Source organism: Pseudonaja textilis, chromosome 3 (assembly GCF_049901715.1).
Source record: "Pseudonaja textilis isolate UNSWEBS1 chromosome 3, rPseTex1.2, whole genome shotgun sequence".
Classification (NCBI taxonomy): domain Eukaryota; kingdom Metazoa; phylum Chordata; class Lepidosauria; order Squamata; family Elapidae; genus Pseudonaja; species Pseudonaja textilis.
Window position 1 is genome coordinate 43,378,516 of NC_141992.1, and position 18,508 is coordinate 43,397,023.

At 36.6% G+C, this 18,508-nt stretch overlaps 2 long non-coding RNA genes across 4 annotated transcripts in view; one reads left to right on the forward strand and one right to left on the reverse strand.

Annotated features, from left to right (window-relative positions):
- The window catches only part of LOC148126089 (uncharacterized), a 38,345-nt gene that overhangs the window by 9,583 nt on the left and 10,254 nt on the right, over nt 1-18,508 (forward strand). The gene's annotated exons all lie outside the window — the stretch shown is intronic.
- On the reverse strand, nt 1,526-18,167 carry LOC148126090 (uncharacterized). Of its 3 annotated transcripts, XR_015742810.1 has the most exons (6): nt 17,838-18,167; nt 8,295-8,330; nt 4,090-4,153; nt 3,875-3,968; nt 2,752-2,773; nt 1,526-2,227 (listed from the first exon to the last, which is right to left on the reverse strand). It is a non-coding gene; the product is annotated as an uncharacterized LOC148126090 (long non-coding RNA). The 3 variants fall into 3 exon arrangements; XR_015742811.1 differs by lacking the exons at nt 1,526-2,227; nt 2,752-2,773 and adding an exon at nt 17,103-17,128 and having other exon boundaries at nt 3,370-3,968; XR_015742809.1 differs by lacking the exons at nt 1,526-2,227; nt 2,752-2,773 and having other exon boundaries at nt 3,370-3,968.

Below are 18,508 nucleotides of genomic sequence, written 5' to 3' on the forward strand. Positions count from 1 at the left end.
TCCTGAAGCCAACAATCAGCAAAGCCCATATGAAATTTTTCATAATGGAGAAGATTGCCAGCCCCCACCAAAAAGGAACCATACCAAAAGAAAATAAACATATTACAAAATGTACTGAAGTAATAGTTTGTCCAATTTTCAGTGGTCTGATGAAGATCAGGGGTTGCAGATCTATGACATAACTCATCTTTAATGTTTCCTATAGTTTTCAGCTACACAGAAAATAAAAAACGTGTTCATCAAAATGACCTGGGAAATTTCTTTCCAATCTCATACTGGCAGAGTGTTAGAAAAGCAGTTCATTGCTATCCAAGTAGCCAGGAAGTCATGCAAGTCTTGTACAGACTGTCACCAAGTTGTACACTATTTTTCTTTTTGATAAACAGAAATCTGAGCCTTTACAGGATTCAGTCTTCCCCCTTCCCCTGCCCCAATTTGAATTCTGCAAGAGGCTGACAAAACTTCTCTAAAACTTGAATTTGGGATCCTACTTGCAATAAATGCATCACACTCACTATATTTGCATACACTTTTTCAGCACATGTGCTCAAAATCATTTTTTCCTCCTCCTTCTTTAATACTGTAGTTTGTTGACCAAGACTGTTTTCATAAGGGTTATTTCAAACATTTGTTGTAGCCTGTTGAGTCACAAACATGCCACAGGTACCATAGTCTTTTTGTCATCCATAGACACAATTGTGATTGCCTCTTGGCATATTTAAGTTTTCCTTTAGGCAAAAATCAAACTACTGTATATAACATGGTAGCACAGACACTGCTGATTCCATGGAAAAGGTCATGTGCAGTTGTAAGGGCTACATGCTCAGTAGATGGTAGCACATAGCCAATCTTGACTGATCTTGAAAAAGTTAAAGCTTAGTTTGTCCTGGGATGGAGGCCTAGGATGCAGACAATGACAAACCATTTTTGTACTTTAGCCAAGAAAACTATCTTTATAGAGGCAGCAGGAGTCAAGCTAACTTAGGGAAATCGTTATGTGTTTAGGACAACTGAGCAGAAAAGCTCAGTGATTCTGTTGTGGTCTGATGTATGCGTAGGTTTACATATCTAGGAGGCCATACACTCAATGACATGTCAAAAGCAGGTTCTGAGGTGCTGTAAGAAACTGGTGGTCTGGGATCCAGAGGGACCTCTTCCTATATATTAGATGGAACTCTCCAGGATCACAACTATACTGAATACCTCAGATTCTATTCAACTATCTTGTTTACTTAGTTATCTATAAAAAATGAACAAGCAGAAACAGTTAGCTTAATACTTGTGGAATACTCGTGGAATGAGAAGTGAAGGAAAATGAGAAAGAAAAATACAAACAAACCTGTAACTTGAACATCTATCTGCATATCTTTTCATCCTTCTGCCAACTTTTGTTTGTTTGTCTGCAATAAACTGTCCAGCTAAATATAGTAAGATCTTCTCAAACCAATATAAAGCTAGGAAACTTTCCAGAATATTTTGTTGAAGTGGTCTGTGTGGCTTGGATAACATACAAACCTTATTAAAGCTGAAAACACAAACTTAACTTGTTCTGGCTGTCCTCCCTCTATATCTTGTATGAAGAGATGCCACAAATATGGAGAAACATCAACAGCCTGTTCTGTGAAGATGTGATAAAAGCAGAGAACTAAGCCCTCTTTAGAGCCCCACTATATAGGTTTCACATGGGTCTTTAAAATGTCCCACTTTATGTTCAAATGACTTTATCCAAGATTTCCACTATTTTGCTCTGGCTTCCTGCCTATCAGGGTTTTTTTTTGCTATCTGGTCCCTAAAAACAAAGGCCTAATTTAGCTCTGCTAAGGGGGAAAGGGCACTTAGAAGCTGTTGTGGTCAGGCGGCCATAGCAGCAATCACTCAAAATCAAGAAAGCTGGGGTGTCTGACCAACCATCTCCAATCCATACACTCCTTCCAACCTTATCCCAAACATATCCCAGTACCTGAGGTATAAGCCCTTTATGACTTTCCAGAAGGTTAAAAGGAAGGGGGCACACCGGGTTTCAGATGAAAGGGTTCCACAGGTAGATGCTATTTTAAAAGGGCAGGTTGTGGATCAGAATCACTCCTCAACTATGAGTTAATTTCAAAATAGATATATTTAGTAGCTCCTTCATAATCTATAAATTTACTTTTTTTTTAACATTATATAGAAATCCCACATCAATTGCACATAGTAATGCAAAGTCCGGGAGTATGTAAGCATCCATCTGGATTATTGATAGATAAGGAAAGTACTAATATTTATTTTAGAAAAAGAAAAGATATTATTCGATAAATGAAGAGCATATGCTTATACTAGGAGATTTGTTTACTACATTTCTTGGCAATTTTCTAAAAACCACCATTGCTACAAATGAAGCAACTGTTATCACTCACATGAGCTCTCTTTCTAGCAGAAGAACCGAATGCTTGCATAAGATTAGCAATCATCACCATGAGTCTATGAGGTTACTGCTTCTAATCCAATGGGAAATGTAAGTTAAAAGGTGATACATCATGTCATGTAGAGAACAACTCAGAGGACATCTGTGAACAACAGCCTAAGAGGTAACAGACCTCAAGAAATTATCACTGTCAGTCCATCATAAATTATTACAGTAACTCAAAAAGAAGGGTACCTTGGGGACATTTCACATCTGTAATCCTTGATAAATGTTTTAATGCTTACATGCCCATATACCATATCTTGATGTTTTTGATTAAAGTAACCTTGTATAGATGTAAAAGATACAATTTTGCAACATATCCAAAGCCTGTAAAAATAAATAAGCAAAATAAAAACAATACAAATCACTACATCACACAACTCATAATACATATTATAAAAAGAAAAAATATTTTATAAAAATACAAACTGAATAATACCCATAAATGAAGGCAAGGCTGAAACAAATACATTTGCAGAAAATAAATATTTTGCTTTGAAAAGAAAAACTATAATACTGGCTATACAGAATTTTTTTATATACCAATCAAGATATGCATAACTTATAATCTATGTTCTTTTAAAAAGCAACTTTTATTTTGTCTTACTTATATTGGTTTAAGAAGATCTTACTATATTTAGTTGGACTTAAAGTTTATTGCAAGCCAAAAAAAAAACCCTCAGGCAATTTTCTCTTTCTTTACTTCCTTGTCTTGTCATTGTAACCTTTCACAAGGTCCTGGCATACAATGCGAGATCACAACACAGATAGTTTGCCAGTAACCTGCTGTATCTCAAGCTATCCTTTAGTTCAGGGGTCTCCAACCTTGGCAACTTTAAGCCTGGAGGACTTCAACTCCCAGAATTCACCAGCCAGCTTTCTGTCCTCCAGGCTTAAAGTTGCCAAGGTTAGAGACCCCCTGCTTTAGTTATCTGCACCAGAAAAACCAATATCCTACTCAAGAGTTCACAATAAATTTCCTGAAAAGATAATTAATATGAGATAGTATGAAAAAGAAGAGAAGGGAAATACTGTTGGTCCTCAAAGAGATCTAAGACACTCCCATCTGAAGTGTTTATCATTCTTTTTATACTACTTTACTTTACTTTTTACTTTACTTTACAATAGTAATACTGATGCTATTCTATGCTATACTATACTATGCTACTTTATAGTTCAAAATCCTCCCAAATCAAAGCCTATCCAAGATGCATAATTAAGCCAAATGGGTAAACCCAAACCCAAATCAATTTCAGTGCTGGAATTTTTTGCATAGGATTATTCTGCAATTTCAAGTATAACTTGAGCATTTTAAATAATACATGTTAAAAAGATTAGAATTATACAGATTAAAAATAATCAATTCAATTCAAGTTGCTGCTGGGGAGAGGTTTGTAGTTGTGTAAATGGGGAAAAATATCACCCTACTTTATTGAGACACTGCTGGCATCCCAACATTTCTGTATCTGCAGTTAAAGATCTATTCAGAATCTTCAGATGCTTCCTTATCTCGGATGCTTTCCTAAAAAAATAAGATGGCTACAATCAAATTGTTATTAATTCATTTTATATATCAATGGAGATTGCATGGAAAGAGTTCATAGTTTTAAATTTCTAGGAACTCATATTTCCGACAAACTTACTTGGTCGGTCCACACTATGGCTGCTGCAAAGAAGGCCCAAAAGTGCCTGCACTTTCTGAGATTGCTGAAAAAAAAATGGTTTGGGTGAGAAGTTGCTGGTTACTTTTTACCAGTCCACCTTGAGAGCATTTTGGCATACTGTGTAACGGTGTGGTATGCTGGATGCTCTGCAGTGGATAAGAAGACACTCCAGAGAGTTATAAACACAGCACGAAAAATCATCGGTTACTCTCTTTCTTCTTTGGAAGAGATTGTGAAGTCCAGACTCCTCTCTAGAACACTAAAAATCTCCATAGACCATTCTCATCCTGGACATTCATATTTCGATTTGTTACCATCAGGGAGGCGTTATAGATGTCTTAAAATGAGGACTAATAGATTAAGAAACAGTTTCTTTTCCAAGGCAGTAATTGTCTTGAATCTAATAGTGCATTTGTGATTTAGTCCTATTATTATTATTATTATTTTAATTTTTAAAAACTCTGTAGTGTGATTGTGATGTGGTGTTTGGGGCACTGTGCTGGAGTAGCTTTCAAATTTCATTGTATTCATGAAATGCAATGACAATAAAGGTATTCTATTCTATTCTATTTTGATATCTTAATGCTTTCCATTATTATTGTTCTCGGTACAAAGGTCAAACAGCTGGTGTTTACCGCTAGTGGTGCTAAATGTTGTAATATGAATATGTGGTCTATATAAAAGATAGTTTTTCCCCTCTGGGAAGATGTTTGGATAGCAAAGTTTCCATTTCTAACAGCTCATGTCTACATGAAGATTCCTCATAATAAAAGGAAAAAACTAGGCCACTCAGAATATTTTTAAAAGTTTTAAAAATCACCTTTGGACGAAAGATCCCTAAATAAAATACAAACCAATGCAAAATATTAAGAGAAATTATTTTTAAAAAGACATAACAAAGGAAAACTGAACAAATTCCACATTTTCCAATGTGTCCTGAGGTTATTTATAGTGGAGAAAATTGGTGAGTTTTCTTTGCCGGGAACTACAGCAAAGACACACACAACAATGCTAGGAACTCTACTAGACATTACTGAGAGAGTTATAAATTGCACGGTGATATGTAGACAAATGGTATGATGGTTGTCTCCATAGGAGAGCCATTTATTTTTTCAAATGTATATAGCCACCTATCTTAATCAAATAACTGGGTGACAAGGCATAAAAACAAACATTCATAAAAAAAAACAATGGAAAACACAATAAAAGTCACAGGTAAAAATCATTAACTCCTCAGTCCATACAGGATAGAAACATAGTTCATCAATATTCTGGCCGTAAAGCTTGAGAGAAGAGCCAGATTTTTAAAACTTCACCAAGGCCCAAGATGGAGAGGTCATCCATACCCCCAAAAGGAGAAGCAGTTCCAAAGGGCAGGTGCCATGACAGAGAAAATACATTTCCTTGGTCTCAACAAACCACACTCTTCATGGAAAGGACCTAGTGTGTGTCCATCCTACCAGTTGTGATGGGATAGGCAGAAATCTGAAACAGCCTTGTCCCCCTTTCTAATACACTCAGATCTAAATGTTAAAAAGCAAAAAGCAATACAAAGAGCAGTTGTAGCCTATTGCTCAGGGCAGCGTCTCCTCTATTTTATCTCCCTTCAGGAGAAGCTTGTGACTGTGGTTTCTTCTGAGTAATCTTCCTTGTCCTGACTGTCCTTTCAGAGTTGGCCAGTGAGACCTGTTCCTCCTGTGCCTTGTAGGTGATAATTTTCTTTGCTCTGTGCCGCTGTGCAACCAGACACTTTCCATTTGACACCTTCTAAGAAAGGCAGAGGATCTAAAATGACTGCCAGGTTTCAAATTTGGTCTTTTTCAGTCCCTCTGACACTGATAAAGATCTAACTAATCGCTACTCAAATAGATATCCACAGCCAACTAATGATGCTCTTTTTTTTTTTTTGAATGAGATCTACTGTTCAACATGAAAAGATCAAGAGCCAGCAGGACAAATAACATACAAGACATCAGACAAGCAGCCATTGCCATTACTGCTGCCTTACCTTCCTTGTGACTTTTAACTCTGCTTGTGTGTGAAAGAGTCTGTGCGCACTTATGCTCACACAGAAATTGTATATGTGGAAGTGAGATGTTCTAGGAGGGCTTCGGTGTAATTCAATTTATCTTGAAGGCCTAGAACTGTGTTTCTCAACCTCATCAAATTTAAACATGTATGGACTTCAATTCACAAAATTCCCCAGCCAGCACTATTTGGGGAATTCTGGGAATCCACACATCTTGCTGAAGTTGAAAAAAAAGTCTTGGGCCCAGAGAATGAAGAAGGAGTGTGTGGGGTTATTCGAGGGTCAGATCAGCATTGTACTTCTCCATGGTTTGGCCGGTGGGGGAGGAGATGGGATGGACACCTTCTGCAGGACCCTGACAGCCAAAATGGGGCATGCAGGGCCGCACATCCTCCCCATGTTCTGTTTTGGCCGGCAGGGTGTTGTAGGAGGCCATCCAGGCAGAAAACACGGCACGGGCCATTTTGGCTGCCAAAGACACCACGGGCCAGTCCTTTGCTATTTCCAGTTTGGCCTGTGGGTCAGATTTAAGCACCCCGAGGCCAGATCCAGCCTTGAGCCTGGAGTTTGACACCCGTGCTCAAGAGCTTCCAGTATTTTTTTAAAAAGTGTTTTCCTCCTGTTCCTTCTCTTTTAAGCAGGGGCATCTGAGCAGGGTGATGTCAAAAAAGTGAAAATCATGGCCACAATCATGCAACTGAAATTCCATCCTTTATGTGTGTGTGCAACACGCATACACATAAAAGGAGCATAGCTTCAAACACACAACTGTAATCTCTATCTTTGCTTTTTGTCCTCTCCTGAAAATATCCCTGCTTTTAAATTCACTTTATTTTGTCTAAAATTAAAACATTTGATTTTATTTAATATGACAATCTGAGGCCCTAGGGAATAATCTGAAGTGGCAGAATGAACTAATTTAAAACGGTCATGTAATCTTCTAGAAAGCAGCAACCAATCTCCTGTTAGTAGGCAGCATCACACTATCTCACTATAATATATAAAGGCAGCTGCTATTTCTTGGGGTATCATTCAAAGAGGGAAATTATTTGTGCACCTGAAACAGGATTTTTAACATTTCATTCTGATCACTTGGGTTTTTCCTGAACCAATTCAAATGCAAAGACTTATGCTTCCCCAAGTACTATAAAAACTAATAGTGATAACATTGTTGGTAATCTTAATATTTAGGTGAATCCAACAGAAAAAAATGACAGTGCGTTAAAAGCATTTTGCAATTAAAAAGAATAGCTGCAGCTGTTACTATTTCCTTAAGTGACTGTACTTTTCTCAAGTATAATAAGTCAATATATGGCTCTTGATCACCTGACGATAATTTGCTCTTTGCATTATTCCCCAAACACTGTTTAACATAAACTCATTCTTTCTAAGTGCAACTCTTTGTCTTAATAATGGCTTGATAATGGCAAGATAAGAAACCCACTTGATTCTTAAAACAAGAGACCATCAATATTTTTAATCCAAGGTTGGAAAAGATTTACAATGTGAAGCCTTGTGAAAAGAAGGCCTATATCAATTCAACAGTGTAATTTCATTTATAATGTCTCAGTCATACATAACTTGTTTTATAATGTTGTACCTCTTTATTATAAGGGGAAAAATAAAATCTCATATTTCCACATTTGAAAAACACATTAGATACTAATCAGGAAAATAGATCTTATCAGAGCTGATGACTGATTACAAAGTTAGATACACAGTTTTAAAAGAAGCATGTCTATATTGAAACATCATAGTAAATCACAAGCACTGTTTAAATGCTAGTGGTTGGATTTATTGAACACACTAAGCCAAAACTAAGCAAAGCACATCTTTTATTTTCTACAAACCAAAAGACCCCTGACTCATTTATTGATAGAGCATAACTAACTCCCATTTTGCCCCTAAACTGTAACTTTGGTTCAAGTAGTTCCATTTTGTCCAAAAATGTTTGTTTGATCCTACTTATTAATAATCAAAAAAATGGGAAATTAACATAATAGCTTTGCAGGATGATTGTATACATGGACTTATATCAGTTCATATATAGAAATAATCTATAAATAATCCTGGAGACTAAAATATTAATGCTTTTTCAACAGCTAATGAAAGTATTCAAGGAATATATCAGTGTTGTACATTAGCATTTATTTACCTAACTGATGAATCGGATGTTCGTTGTAACCTAAACCTAGAAAGAAAAGAAAGAATTGATATTATGGATTACATGTCAATAATATAATAATAACACACACATATATATAATAAAAAATATGAGAGGGACTCTCGTAGAATATAAGATAGCTGAAGAATGTACTGCATTGATTGCACATTCATTGAAAACTAAGGAATTTGGGAATTCAATTCTAAGGAGAGGAGGGGAAACTATCAGAAGATTTATTTTTTATAAGAACACCAGACACAGAGACAATCTTATAGCTAAAAGGTACAATACATTGCACTCTGGCCAGTTACAGCCCTCTATCTTGTCTTAGGTAGGATGCTGTTCTGCTATCTGTTGATGTGTGTTGATAAAAGACTAAAGACTAAAGTGCCAGCTCAGCTGCCTTCTGTACCTGGAGAGCATACTATCTTATTTTTTACTTTAGATAGCAAAATATATTGGGACTGAGCCAAGTATTAAATTACTATGCAGTCTTGAGCATCATGTAGGTTTAGCAAAAGGCCAGAATTACAATAACAAACAATTGAGAATCACCACTTTATTTTCCCACAGTTCCTTGAAGTTGAATTTCATTTGAAGTACTGTAGGAAAATCTGTATGATTCTAACTCATGCTTCTTGATGTTCTTTAAAAAGAGTCAATCATCATAGTTGGCTGCTATGGATGATGCCACTCTTCCCATGGCTCAGAACATAAAAGTTGTGCTGGCCAAAAAAACTCAGAATTATTTCCTTTAATTTGTCCTTTTGCTTAGTTTCTAACCAATTTGTATATGTTTCCAAATTTTCTATTAAAGATGGAGACTCTAATCACTTCACTGTTATATGAAGGAAACTTAACAGGACCAAGATCGGATGCATGTTGCTTGAGGACAAGATTGTCTAAGGAACAAAGTTAGAAATAAAAAGAAATGAACACATCTATTAAATTACTTCATACACTGGAGACTTGGTGGTTTGTAATTATCAAGAGGCTTGATTCAGGAAGAAATGAATCAAAGGGAACATAGAGGCTGCAACAGTTGTGATGGCTAGTTTAGATCTTGGTTTCATAAGCTGTAGGAAGATCTTAACCAGAAATTCTTTACCCGAATTAAATATTTTTTTTAATGATTCAAGAATACCAGGCACACAGGGGAGCTAACTTTAGTTGGCAAGCAAGGTACTATAATTGGCAATTCTTGAGATTCTCCAATACAGTGGAATCTTTAACAATCAGCTACAAGCTCAGTATCAATTTATTACTGAATACAAGTGTGATAGTTTAGTGATAAAACACATGCCACCCAGAGACATATGTCCCTGACTCTTCCCATGTAGAGATGGGAAAAGTTCAAAGAGTTGTCACAGTCACTATTGATCACATGTAGCCAAGGCTGTCTTGGACACTCTGGCCCAATAAATTATATATTCAGAAAACTATGCTTTGCTGAAATACCACGTAATTGTGGTATTACTGTGCCACGTAATTTAACACAAGGAAAGTAAATTTGTTCAGAGCATACATAATTATCATTATCTTATGTAATTACAGAAATAATTACTCTATGCCCCCATTGATCACTTAATATGAAAAAAAAATAGGTAATATTAATATATTTTATTTCAAAAGGAAAGACAGTTTCTAGCCACTCTAGGCATAAAGTTGAAATTTGGTAGGAAAAAGGGATCAATTGTGATACATACTGTGATGTTCAGTATTGCCATACATCAACCATGCACACACCCTGAATCACCAGCATTTGTAATGTTAATGGGCAGGTATAAAGAGCGCATAGTGATAAAGAGAGTCAGGTAAATAGAATGAACAAATTCAATCACATAAGTGTACACTCCACCAATAGTTTACAAAAGACTTCATTACTTATGAGCCTCATTCCTTAGGCAAAATTTATATTTTTATAGTAAATTAAAGCAGCCTTTCTTCCAAGCACAACTAAACATTTAAATTATGAATCAGGACTGAAACTCCTTTTTTTCCAAATATGATTTTCTATTTCCAGCTATTCTCCCAGATCATACCCCATTCATGTGATTATCTCAGCAGACATCAGACCGCATCAGAATATAAATTTTGGTACTGGCAATTATATGTTGATTTTATAAACTGACCATTAGCATAATATCTGTTTTGCTATTCAAGATTTCTGCTGAATTTTTCTGACTCTGGTAGATAACTATTGGCAAACCATGACTCATCAGGTCTGAAATTACTAATGGACATTTTATTTTTTAAATGTATATGTCTCCCATCTTACTATCCAAAGTGACAGTATGCCTTTTCTGGGCTACCTAACACGGCACCCTCTTTTTATTGCCTTTTACCTTTTCACAGTGTTGCTTTGCTGTAATGTATCTCCCACAGCAGTCTTGTTGACCGTATGAGTTTTCATCATTGTGCTTAGGTGACTCACATAATTTTTTTTCTTCACTGTGAATACAATTATTCTTTTTTGTTCCCTTCAATTCTTGCTTACTAGGCTTCCTCCCATATCATATCATATTATTAATACTGGTCAATAAAGAGCTTTTGTGACTTTTCTGTGAGAAACACACAGTCAAAGTAGGTGACACCATGGACACAGGCTGGATTAAACCCTAGTTATGGGTGGGAAAAACCTTTCGAGGGCAATCTATTTTTTTCTCTTCCATTTGAAAAAGCTTAGCAATCCCTGCCTTTTCCAATAAGTAAATCTATCCCTGGAAATCCATAATCCAAGCAAATGGTTTCTTCTCCTCCAGGTTTAGGTAAAAATAATTCTGAGACTGGGTAGGGGGGAAGTATACATCAGTCTTACTAACTCATCCCTCTGGTAGCAGCTAATAGCACATTTCTCTTTCTGCTATGACACTCCATGCAGAAAATAGTTCCTTGTGAATAGTAAGAACCAAGAATTAATACAAACCATACTACCTGTACTTGGGGCCCAGGAAATATAAAATCAAGTAGACAAATCCAAACAATGGTTATTGGCTTTCTGGCTTCTAGTGAAGATGGGAAATGGGAGACACCAAAGGGTATATTAAATCTTGTGTGGTATGGAAAATCAGACAGGGACATTTTTTTGCTTTCTGGGTCTTCCACTAGAACTCAATACAGGGGGATTTAGAGTCAATGCAAGAAAGAACTAATGTGCAGTTTGTGTCACTGTAGTGATAGTGACCTGTTGAAATATTTCTAAATGGGGACTGATCAGAAATACAGATTGGATAATAAATAGTTACTTGATTTAACTCCACTGGAATCACAAGCAGCTACCATATCAGAGAGCAAATTATCTGCTCTATTATGACCTTCCCAAACATCCTGTTGAGCTTCTTAAATACATTTGGTTGGCCACTGTAGGTAATGAACAGAAGGAACAACTTTGAGGAACAGAAGGAAGGGACTCCCTTCTATCATCTTCATGAGAACTGGAGAAGATCTTGTCTGAGATGCTTACTTGGATTACAATTTTGCCCCAAACTCAGATTTGCTTTATCTAACTATTGTCATGATAGTAGCTCTTCCGCCTGTTCTTCAATTTGTTATTCCTTCTGCATATTATGTTATATGACACAAAAAACCCTGAACTAGATGGTTTGATTTGGCAAGTCTCCTATCATATGTTGACATAAGTGTTTTTAGTAAAGAAAGCATATTGCTTTAACTATTTCTGAACAAATATAATTGTCTATCAGATATAACATGAGCCATCCTGGGTTAAACCAAAAAATTTTCTGCTGCAGCCTTGTTTTCCAATATTAGCCAAGATATTTCTGAGAGGCTTACATTCAATAGAAGAGCAGTCCCCTGTCTCTGTTTTCCAACAAGTATAATAGCAAGGAATGAGGTATCTGATATTGAAAGTAGTACAGTGATACTCTGAATATGAATCTATGGTAGACTTGTCTTATATATTTCCTCTAATGACTGCTGCATTAGAGTTTGGCATTATCAAAATCTTTTGGATTTTTGGGGTTGAGACAGTTAAAGAATGAGGATTCACACATCATGCTAAGCCATAGGGCTTTTTAAAATCATATTGTTTTGGTACAAACCGCAGTATTTTGTATAATATATGGTATTAGGTTATAAACTGTGAAGTATAAGCACAGTGGTTGGATTTACAGATCACACAAAATCAAAGAGAAATCTAAAAGAAATGTGATGCTTCAACAATAACAACCTCTTTTTTTAAAAAAAAAGATGCTGTTTTTTTAATGTCAGCAAGGTTAGCTCCTGGGATAAAACTGAGTGATAGTTGTGTCACAGACTTTGAACAATGAACATTCCGTTCTACTAAACTTCTGTCATCTTTTATTTGAGTCTGTTCCTTTCCCGTGTCAGGAAAATGCACCGCACTGTCACTTGGCATTCAGAGATGCTACAGGCACATTTAGAAATGTCTTCATTAACCTGGACCAAATTAAAGATGATGGGGATGCGGTGAATAAAAAGAGGTGAGAGAACCTCTTTTTTACGGTAAGTGTGTGCATTAGAGAAAATATTGTATGTATGTATGTGCATTATTTTGCAGAAGCCTGATCAAATATTCACATTTCAGACAGGATCACGAAAACACAATAATTCTTAACTGAAAGTCCTTTTGGTATCCTTTGAAATATAAAAACACTATCTTGACAATCCTATTCTTGGTTTTATTTGATATCCAAGATGGTTAGGATAAAAGAATATAAAGATTAAGATGGGGGTGTCATCTAGATTCTGAACCTGAAAAAATATGCAAACATAACAGGAAATATTATATAAATGTTTGTCTTAGAGGAATTATTTTTTGGTCCAAAGTTTACCTATTTTCCCTCCAAGTAAAATAGGGTGAAATAAAAATCAATAATAAAAACATTCCCTAGTTTAAATTTATAAAGGCAAAATTGAGCTCTCCATCCACCATATTTGGGCCAATAGGAATAATTACTTTATATTTTCTGAAATGCTCATAATTCTTGGAAGCTGATTCTATTATTACTCCATTAGCTAGCATAGGAACCATTGCATCACCAGACTGAGAGAAATGTAGATCATACTGGAAAAGCCCAAGTTGTGTATCCCATTCAAAAAAATATTATTTAGTTTTTCCAATTGTTTCCATCTACCTCACTGGGTCCAACAGAAAAAAATATTGTAGTAAGTATTAGTGATCCTCAGCTGCCATCATTTATATATTGTTGTTCTTGTTGCCAATGGTGGTTTTTATTTGAGTTCCAATTTTATGTTAGATATTCAGAATTGCTGTTGAGAAATTGACAATCCTATACATTCATGGAAATAAATGATAGATAAAAAATAAATAATGGCAGAAGGAAGAGTCAGAGTGTAAGGTTTATTTTCTTATGACGTTGCAATCATTACATGCAGCATCAATCACACTAAAAGCCTACCTTGCCACTATAAGCTGTATTGCTCAGAAGCAGCACCTCAGCCAATCATCCCTCAGCCCCAGGTTCATGGTCCAAGGCAAGCTATTATCTTCTTTTACTCAATTTTGCATTCAAAAACCATTGCAAAGTATGAAGAACTAAGAACACTAGAATCTATTATATCAAGGATGAGAAACCAGTTGCTTTTCACAATTTATTGTGTTAGTGGTCTCAGCATCTCCCCATTGGCAATATTAGTTTGAATTGCTCAGTTTTAATTCAGCAACTTCTGTTGGGCCAAATGTCCTCACCTATATATTTCATAAAGGCTAGAAATTATTTGTCAAATACATCATTCCCATTCACTAAATAGTTTTCTTTCATGGTGCAGAATTCAGTAGGTATCTGCCAACATCCTACTTTCCACCTCTGTTTTGCTATTAGATACATATAATAGTTAAGGTTGTTATAAACCAGGGGTGTCAAACTCAAGGCCGGGGGGGCCAGATCTGGTCCGTGGGCTGCTTAGATCTGTCCATGGGACCACCCTGGAAACAGCGAAGGTCTGTCCTGCAGTTCCTCTGCCAGCAAAAATGGAGCTCAGGAAGGCTGTGGGTGGCCCTTGTGAGCTCTGTTTTAATTGGCAGAGGGTTGCAGGAGGTTGTCGCAGCTGAAAATGGATCTTGGGAGCCCGTTTTCTCTGGCAGAGCACTCAGGCCACCACAAGTGCCTCCAACACAAGTGGTGGTGAGCTGGCCATGCCCACTCTGGCCCTCCAAGGTCAAACACAGCCCTGATGTGGCCCTCAATGAAATTGAGTTTGACACCCCTGGAATAAACAAAGGTCTTTTGAGAATATCCATGCTAATCATTCAAGTGGTTCTGAGAAGCTGTGTGCTTTTTGATATAGAGGTGTATGTAATATGGATTGTTATAAACTCTTCTGTCTTTTTATTTCTGCTCTGTTGTTTGGGTCTGCTTTCTTCCTTTTGCCTGCTTTTGGTCCTCCCTGACTCGTGTTCCTTTTTTGCCTACTGAACAGTGTTTTCCTACCAGTAAATTTTGTGCACTAATGGTTATGTTTGCAGCAGGCAAAAACTTTTCAGATATGAGATTTTAACACTAGTGGCAGGCAAAAAAAAGTGTTAACAGTCTCCTGTTTTGCCAATTAACTTTTCTTATATATACTGTATATTTAATTATATACATCAAGTTATATTGTTTTCTGGATGAACTGAGCAGTATGTGTGCTTGCTCTGACCTACAAGGAATGACTGAGAATGTGCTAAGTGCAAACTAAATTGGAAATTACCCACAGTAATTTTCTAACATTATTAAAAGTGGCTTCTTATTTCAAGAAATAAGTTGAGTCAATACATGGAAATTCTACAGTGTTCAATTATCTTGGTCTGCCAGCACAGGTCTTGATAGCAGGGTCTGATAAAAAAATTGTATAGCCACAAAAACCCATGTACCATGATTTCATCATTAATATCAGACTATACATTGCTACAGTCATACTATCATCATCAGTCAGGGGTTCATTGATGCTATAACATGCCGGTGATAAACAGTCATTCTGCTCCCTTCTCCCTTCCAAACTCTCAGGTCTGGGTTCAGGCAGACTTTTCATCTCTGGAATCCCCCCATGTTCAACAATAATCTCACACCTATTATGGGAAAAGAACAAGAACAAGGGCATCCTGGTTTTAATCAGTAACCAGTAGATTTGCAAAGTGACCAAAACAAGGAAAGAGTGTTTGGTGTATACAAGAACTAAGAATTCCATCAAAAGAAAGTTATAAAGAGTTTTCAGAATGTAGGAGGTAAAGGTGCATTTCAGTAGCCCAGTGTTTTTCAGCCCTGACAAATTTAAGATGTGTGGACTTCAACTCCCAGAATTATCCAGCCAGAATTCTGGGAGTTGAAGTCCACACATATTAAAGTTGACAGTTTCATTACACTAGCCAATGAATATCTGCCTAACTTCTTAACTGCAGTGGGCATTGGCTGCCATGTGTTGTGTTATGGTCCCACCTACCCAGGAGCATCTAAATGCTGTTTGCAAGTAAAGGGGAAAGAAATTTGGACATGCATACAAATGAGAAAAAAAAGGAAAGCCAAAGTTTAAGAATGTTAAGTAAAGAGCAAACCGAAAGAAAACAGGCCCAAATGAGATAAGAAGGCTGAATCTGGGAATCAGAAAAATGCAGCAAAATCTTGAGGAAGAAATAGGGAACCTAGAAATGCCAATTTGTTGAGCCATTTCCTTGCATATGAGGGCATTTCTTGATATATGATGGCAATTTCTCAATGTTGCCTTTAAAAAAAGAAAAGAAATAAGTCATCTTCTTCCAATTTGCCCAAAGGGGGGAAAATGTTGTTCTCTAACTTCATCCTTGTTGTTTCTCTATCTTATTGAAATCTGTAATACAGAATCTATAAGAAACTGAAAAAGCCACTACCTTAGTTTGTTCTGAAGCCCACCCCTCTATTCCTATGAATGCTCTCAAGTAGTCCAGGTTGTCCTCCCCCTTTCTTATCTCAACTATATCCAAGGCCTCTCTTTGTCCTTAACAGTCTTGGCACAAGGTAGCAATAATGATTAGCAATTCTTGATGCACTTAGTAAACATTAATAGCTTCTGTTTATGGAAAATCTGATATCAAGGATTTTCATCTTGCTAGTTAGTAACGTAAGACACCAATGGGCAAGCCAGATACTTTTCAGAAAAGGTGTCTTTTAAAAAAAAAAAAAAAATTGCAGAACAATCTCACACTGAATGTGGATCACAAGCAGTGGTGGGATTCAAATTTTTTTACTGCCAGTTCTGTGGCTTGGTGGGCGTGGCATTGCTTGGTGGGCGTGGCAGGAGAAGGTTACTGCAAAATCCACTCCCCTCCCCACCCCACTAACCTACTTTTCAGCTCCGTTCTCCTTTGCAGAGCAACAAAAGAAGACCCAGCCAATCAGCTGGGACTCAGGAGGTAGAGAATAGATGGGGGAAGGGCCAGTCAGAGGTGGTATTGGCTGGTTAACTAAACTACTCAAAATTTCTGCTACCGGTTCTCTAGAACTGGTCAGAACCTGCTGAATACCACCTCTGATCACAAGTCATTAATCTTTCTTGGCTGAGCTCAGCAGAACGCTAACAATCACAAAAAGTTTTCCTATTTGAAAAATACAAACTGAATTTCTTGAGGTAATACTTCTAATCCCTTTGAGATGAGAGCCAACCAGAAAACCCTCAAGCACATAATTCAAATATAATGTCATCCAATACTTTGAGACTAAAACTTCCATTATTCCTAGCCAAAAAGGTCATTAGCATGATGACAGCTGGAATCCTAGAACATCAAATTGAAAGTAATGTTTGCTACTGGCACGTGGAACATTTTGTCTTAGCAAAGAGCTGTACCTTTCTTTGACTGATGTGGCTGGGGTCTGTACTCCAGAAGTAGGCAGGACCAGGATAAAAACAAACGTTGATTTAATTTTACTTTAAACATTTTGAAAATTAAATTAAATGCAGTTAAGAAGATTGCACCCATAATTTTAATTTCCATTATCCCCTTCAAACAAATTAGAAATAAAAACCTGGAGGCAAATTATAGAGAAACTCCATTTGGAGATGAGCTATTCACTAAGCATTTCTGTTTTTGTGACTAAGAAACAACTTTTAAGGATTGTTTCAACTGAGGAAGAAAGCAAAGTGCAAAATGGAGGAGCTAGGATGTAGAGCAGAGAAAAAGATGGAAAGCTAAATATCAACAGACAAGGTTTTTTGTTTGTGTCAGAGCACAGCAATCTCCTGTCATGCAGCCTTCCAGCTGCTTTCCATTCAAGCACCCCTCAAAGTGATTGCTTTGAATTTGGGATCTTTTCTCTTCCTTCAGTCTGAATTAAAGTATGGAAAAACATTCTGCTAAAGAAAATAAGTTCCAGGCTAAATAGTAAGGTAACATGTGTGTCCTTTTGATACACCAATAGTAGCTATAGAAAAAGTACTTGCCTGAGGACTACAGTATATCTAAAGAATTTTACTTTTTTTTCTTTTAAAATAATCAAGGAAGTGTTTGCCAAAATATATACAGTCGAGCAACAATTCCAAGCAAGTTGAAGTATTGTACATGCACTGAAGAGCAATACTTACAGCCTTAGGATTTTCACCTGGAATCAAGACAAACTTCTTACTTGAGATATAAAGGATCAGGCTCCTATTATTCAAAAATCCAGCACTTTTGAAAAGTTCATAATGGTGGGAAAATAGAAGGGAAGAGAGAAAGAGGATGACTAATAGCAAAGAGAGTTAACAAAATTGCAAGAGCAATCAGTGTACCCTTCATCGAGACCTAAAAGGCCTGTTTTAGAATATACCATTCTGGAGAATTATCTATGTGGTTGCTAAGAGGAGACACCATTTCCAGCCCAATTTTGAGCACTGGCTATTGCTGTCCCAGGATAAATATGTAATCAAATCAGTTCTATCCTATATGGAAATGGGAGTTCAAATAACATTTCTAAAGTACTGATCTAAAGTCTCTCTTGCAATGTTAGCACAAGTATTTTGGGGTTTAAGTTGCAAAAGACTATTCTTAGAATATCTTTATTAATAGTTAACTAGATTGTCCACAAAATACACAGAGAATTGTTTCTGGCCTGTTTTCTGGGTGAAGTTTCCTCTAACTCAGCTACTGTTTTCCACAATAACCACACGATCGTCTTTCTGTCTCATTTCTACATTTCAAAAGATAATTCCTGACATATTGGAAATAATGACAATTTTAGCCACTGTTTCCATCTGTAGGTTTCAGGTCAATATGA